Below are 6,609 nucleotides of genomic sequence, written 5' to 3'. Positions count from 1 at the left end.
ACATCATTGGCAAATATACCTATATTTGTGTATTTATGGTGTGCATTTGTCAAAATTAAATCAAGTAGTGTTGATCTATCAGGGATTTTTGAATTTAAACGAGTAGGACTGCAATTAAAGTAAAATTAAAAGAATCGCACACAGATTTATAATTATCTGAAACGGAAGACAGCCAATCCCAATTAAGATCACCCAATAGAAGAACGTCCTTAAAATCCATTTTTGATAGTTGTTGAGTTAGTGCACTTAGATATTCAGAGCTTTCTGAAGGGGGTCTATAACAGCCAATCACTGTCAAAGTTGCATCCTTTGAAATCTCTACATTCAGAGCTAAGAATTCAAACTGTTTGGTAATTGATGATGTAGCTACTACCCTGGTATTTAATGTATTTCTTACATAGATTGCAATGCCACCATCCTTCCTAGGGTGGTCACATCTAAAGACAGTATAACCCTTTTTAGCAATATCCTTGTTTGAGATGGATTTATTTAACCAAGTTTCAGAAAGTATAAGAAAATCAGCATCTGTCGAATGAGCCCAGATTCCGACTGGGTCTAGCTTAGATAGCAAGTTACGAATATTTAGGTGAATAAAACCTAATCCAGACCTAGATTTAAAATCCTCAGGTGTACTCATACATTTTATTGGGCCCGGATTTGGATGTACATTCCCAGATAATAATAATAGTAAAACTAGGATACAATGCCGTTTAACTGATTTAACTGATATAGTGGAACTCGCTTTAACAGCTCGGAAACATGATATGTTATGAGTAGAATAAGCTAAAACCCAGCCATCTATATCATACAACTGAAGAGAATGAGGTAGGCAATAATGGGCTATTGAATTCCACGAGAATGCTCAGCTGGAGTAGAATTCCAGGAAGTGTCATCCATATGCCAAAATAATTGTGTAAAGTCATCATAATGTGGTGGATTGCAGTTGTTTGTCTGTTTGATTACCACGCCTCTTAGGCGTCTGTTCATTTGCGTCTCATTTTGGAGGTGTATATAAAGGCGTTAGCATGTTGTGTCACTGTCGGATGATCATCCTTTCCAGTACTGCGCTGCCCTGCATAGTGCCTGTTTGGGTGCGCTATTTGTGCTGCATGTTGGTGGCTGATCGCCTTTTGCTGGTGCTGTGTTCCCCTGCGCTAAAGAGTGATTTGCATTGTGTGCTGTTGGCTGACTGCTGCTTGCCTCCTGGTCCCATGAATTTTTGGTTATTGGCTGCCGGACAAGTGGCATGGTTTCCGCATGCTTGGTGAGCTAATCAGCGTGTTGGTGCATTTATTTCTTGCTGTCGCTGCATGGCCTGAAGCTTTAATGCTGCTGTCTTGCTTCTGGGTTTTTTTTTTTGTTTTGTTCATTTGTTTCATTTTGTTTTCTTTATTTTCATGTAGTTTTGTTTTGCTTTATTCTTTTGCGCTACAGTCACTTGTTTTTGCCCTGCTTTATTTTGCATGGTTTGGACTATGGCCACTTAGCTTTGGTTTATTTTGCTATTTTTCATGTTTAATTGTTTTTTTAAATATATAAGTATCTATTTATTTTTGTGCTTTGCCTATTTTTCCTAGACCTGGTGGTTGATTCTAGGTATACTGGCACCTGTTACTCTCACAGCTGGTAATCTTATATCAGAGTTGGCTAAACCCATTGTTATGGAACGTTTCATAATTAATGGAGTCTGCCATTCCCAGGTTTGAGTGAGTAGTTTTCCTGTTTTTCTTTACTTTTTTCTTTTGTGGATTGAAATGTTACAGTCTGATTTACAGATGATGTTCCTTTGATTGTAGGATATTATAAGTAATTGTGTTGATCATTTGTCTTTAGTTATTTATTATTATTGGTGATTGGTATTTGTGACTTCTTTTGTTTGATATTTTTTGTTTCTCTTTTTATTTTACAGGAGCTGGGGTCACAGAGTAAGCAGGCTGGTCACCCCAGGAGGCGGTAATTCCCCGTTCACTGAGTGCGGCGAGTAGGTTTTTGCAGTTGGCCCCACTGGAGTGCGTGTGTGATTTAGTGCACGTGTGGGTATTTATTATTCTGGGTATCATTGAAGCCCAGAGCCAGCCTACTGGTAAGCCCCAGCTCTGTATTTTTTGTGTAAATTTGTGTTTTGTTCTCCCTTGGAATTGTGCTTGCAACCTTTTTGAGATGCTGATTGCTCTTATTTGTGCTCGAGATGGACATTTTGAGTTTTCATCCAGGATTTACTTATTTATTGTGATTTAATAAAGAAATATATTCAGTTATAAAAATACCCACGTCTCATGGTTTCATTTTGGAGATATTCGAACCTTTGCGTCCTATTTGGTTTTTTTTTCCCTTGGTATATATATATATATATATATATATATATATATATATATATATATATATATATATATATATATATCAGGGTGGCATAGTCAAAGCAGAATGTTTGTAGAGGTGTGTTAACTGAAATCTTTTGAATTTTCCTAACCACTTATGTTCTTATGTTTTCTTATGTTCTCTCTCAGATTAACTCAGACCTGTTAATATAAACAGGAGCAGTAACAAACATGACATTTTCTCTGTTCAGCACTGTTCTCTAAGATCAGACATTCCCAGCGGTAATGTGCTCCAAATCACACTAGCCAATCATGACGAGACATTTTCTGACATCACGGTGTAAACAGGAAGAGAACCGCTGGCTTGGTGTTTGCGTCTTACTTCAGAGAGAATATGCTGTGGATAAAAACATCACGATCAGAAATATATCACTCTATGCAGCTTTCTTGACAGTAAATCACTGGAACAAGATACAATCCTCACATAGAATCGGCCTCAAAGAAGTCCAGCATAAGAACAGGCAAGTGTCCAAAGAAATGTCCACAAATTGAACGTAGCAAAATCTGAAATATTTGGTGTTGACAGAAGATAATATCCATGACGTGAACAATACTGCAAAATAGCTTGTGCAAACTCGCAAAGACATAAAACATGTAAAAGGATCTATAAAACTGAATTCCCCTTAAAACACAACATATACCATTAAAACACACTTTGACACAAAACAGAGAACTCAAAAAGACTGACTTACACACAAACACTAACATGCTGACATTTTGTTGCTAAGGACCTAAACAAACACAAGGACTCTGAAATGATCATTCTCGGCCAGGTTTTAGGACTACAAACAGCTCTGTTGTTAGACTTCTGCTAAAAGGTGTAATGAGTGTAGCCATAGATTTTTTACACCAGCTCATGTGATGCCTTTGAGTTGTCCTCCTTATATATATATATATATATATATATATATCTTTTGAAAAAAAAATTGCAAGTTAGAAGTATTATATTAAAACACCCTCTCAACAGTTTTGTGTTCTTTAATACACAGTCAATGAACTGTGTTTTATGCATTATCAGCAGACGGTGTCCTGAACACACATACAGAATAGGTCAAGATATTAATAGCTACTGGATGTTTCTGTGTTGTCCTTGATGGTGCTTTTGCCATTACTCTAGTGTTTATTTTGGCCCGTGCACCTGGTACGTCAAAGCACATAGTGCTCCTTATAGATTTGAAACAGTGGGCTGCTCAGACTGTAATACATTGCTCTGCTCACCTGTTAGAGAAAGATGCATGGCCTTAATGGCACAAGATGGATGGTGAGCAAAAATGCGTTTGCCTCGGTTACCCTGAAGGTGACCCAGACCTGCCTAGAGAATGAAAGCTTGACACTCCCTCTTAGTTTTGCAGTGACAGAGAGGTCAAGAACAGCACTACCACAGCCACGTAGTATGTGACTGTTAAATTATCTATAATCTTTTAGATAGGGTGAGAATCGAATGGTTGAATAATATTGATAGTTGCATTTAAATGGTTTAAACAGTTTCTAAAACAATAATCCAGCCACTGTGGGATCATCAAGCTAGACCGTTTGGGAAGTAGAGTGGTGTCTCATCAACATAGTGGTGGTCCCTTTGCTTTAAAGGCAAATAAAACACCCAAAAAGTGTGACTGTTTTGTGTTTAATCTGTTTCAGGCACTCATTTGTCCCCAGAATTTACCTAATGATTATGTTCTGCCTGTAGCCAGAGGCTATTAGGCTGTACTAATGATTTACTCATAATTTTTGACATTAAACTTGTTGGTGGTTGGCAGCTACTTATTTGCAATTCATTAGCCTTCAGCAAAGAAAAAAAACACCTCCCACAAACCTAATGTAATGCTCATTTAAGTTGTCACTAATCTAGTTCTATATCCCAAATTGTCAGGAAAGAGGAGACAAAAGATCCAAGTGCAGAAACAATGATCTGATATTTTACAAACACAGCAATTCTGTTAAAGCTTCAATGGGGGAACCCCAGCACCAACTGCAGCAGAGAAGGATGGTGTGTTCATAGGCTTGGGTGCATAGTGGTCATGTAGTGTAGGTCCTCGAAGAATCTAGAGATAGTAGTATGTTCATAGGCTTGTGCATAGTTGTCATGTGCAGAGCAGCTCTGGTGAAGTGAGGGATCACAGAGGAGAAACTCAGAAGCATCAAAGGAGGCAAGGCAATAGGCAGGATGGTAACCACAATCCCAGCGCACACACAGCACAGACTGTTAACCAATAAACAGAACACAATACTAGGACAAAAGAAGAAAGTGATAAGCAACAGGACTCAAACAAATAATCAAGCAATAAATACAACCCAGAGTGAGGTAGATATAGCCAGGGAACTAATGGCAATCAGGTGCCGCTCACTTGCAGCAAGTTGGAATGATCAGCGTTACCATGGAAGCAATCAAGGCTTCCATGGCAACCCTGATTGCGTGAGCCAGCGACACCTGAATCAAACAGAGCGAGCATGCAATGACAAACTGGAACAAACCAGTGGACTCACTGAAACCATGACACCAAGTATCAAAAAAAAAGTAAAAAAATAAATAAATTATATATATATATATATATATATTAAAACTTTAATCAAAGAAAAATGTAACAATTAATTTTTATTGTATTATTTTGTCAAATGAAGTGCTGCATAACAGAGCATCAGGGATGTGAGATATTGCTTAAATATTATAAAATTACTATTGATTTATTATTATTATTAGTAGTAGTAGTAGTAGTATTACAATAAATATTAAATAAATATACAGTAGTGATCTGTTTCTGTTGTACTTTTTCCCATTTAAACTGAGCTTTTATTTTGAAGTGTTTCTGAAGAAAGACAAGAAATTATGATTCAATTACGGGAAATAGGACGGATAGAGGACAGTATTAAAAGTATGCTAGAATGTGCAGACAGTAAACAAGGGAGGAAGTGTCTATTTAATTTTCTAAAAAAGACTGGACAAGCGACTTTAAATAAATGGCCCCTAGGTAAGTGTAGAACAGAAGGTGGCAGTAATGCAGCAATCCGGATGCCAACTGCCATAAAACCCAAACGAAGAAAAATAAGAAGTGATTCTGTGTTGCTATGACGGTATCTTCTCAGTCCAAGCTCAATTAAAGTGGTTTAATTGATTATTAAACCACAAAAGGCTGCTATTTAATTAAATAAATATGTAGTCTGTAGGTGCCTCGTGCTACAAAGTGAATTAACGCTTTGCCTGCTGTCATCTGCTACAAAAAGAGTGTGCAATGCTCATGATGGTGTTTTCTGTGTTTGAGTCAAGGAAATCTAAAAGGTATAAGCACTTTGTGTCAGCACAACATCGGCTCCACACATTCACATGCACTCACGTTTTAATTGCACAGCACATGCAAACTATATATTTATCTCGTTAAATTGCAGCTTTTGCAGTTAAATAATCCCACTAGGACATAATGTGATTTTAATTAGTGCGCTGAATGTTTTAATGACATTCGTACATCAGATGGTAAGGGAGCATTTTTACAAACACAAGTACATGAGCATGGTATCAGACCCGATTCTGATACCAGTATCGGTACATCCCTAAAAAAAAGTTTATAAATAATAATTTTAGGGGAAGGGCACAGCAAGGATAGCAAGGACTCAAACAATGCTTGAAAGGGGGTAAAGTTAAAAGCCAGTGTTAATTGAAGGCTAACAGGGTATTCATTGAAAATGCAGCCCTTAAATTTCAGAGCAGCTTTTACCGATTTGTTCGATTCTGCCAGAGATAGGAGGCAGGGGCGAGAATGACTGTAACAGTTCGGGAAAGGAGGATGTGGGAACCAGAGTAACAAACAACAAGACTTTAATCAACATAAAACTCAGAACTGAAACACAATGACACACACACACAGAGCGGCCAAGTGTGTCTCTGTCAATCTCTCTGGCATCCCTGGCTCCTCCTTTATCCCTCTCCTGCTGATTGGGCAACTCAGCGCCGGATGTGCATCCTCTCGGTTCAGATACCCCCACCATCCGATTCAGGTCGGGGAACTCCGGTCTGACTTAACCCCCCCCTTCGGCCATTCCATCGCTGGCTGGTCTTCCCCGCCTCATGGGAATCTGGGTAGGATAAGGGGAGGGAGAGGGGAGAGGGAAAGGGAGACAGAGAGAAAAGAAAAGTTCTTCTTCGGCTCCCGCGGGCACGCCGCCCACATGGTCCTCAGCTGCTCCTCCACCCCCTTGCGGCTGGCAGCAGCTCCTCTGTCCCCTGGCAGATGGCAGTGGT

The 6,609-nt window shown here is 38.8% G+C and overlaps 1 long non-coding RNA gene across 1 annotated transcript; it reads left to right on the top strand.

Annotated features, from left to right (window-relative positions):
• Positions 1-1,100: 1,100 nt before the first annotated feature.
• LOC127412936 (uncharacterized) lies at positions 1,101-2,196 on the top strand. The gene is made up of 3 exons (XR_007892505.1): positions 1,101-1,264; positions 1,578-1,706; positions 1,910-2,196. It is a non-coding gene; the product is annotated as an uncharacterized LOC127412936 (long non-coding RNA).
• Positions 2,197-6,609: the final 4,413 nt, after the last annotated feature.

The sequence above is a fragment of the Myxocyprinus asiaticus genome, chromosome 22 (genome assembly GCF_019703515.2).
Source record: "Myxocyprinus asiaticus isolate MX2 ecotype Aquarium Trade chromosome 22, UBuf_Myxa_2, whole genome shotgun sequence".
NCBI lineage: Eukaryota > Metazoa > Chordata > Actinopteri > Cypriniformes > Catostomidae > Myxocyprinus > Myxocyprinus asiaticus.
Note: the sequence above shows the minus strand (reverse complement) of the source record. Positions and strands in the feature narration are given on the sequence as shown.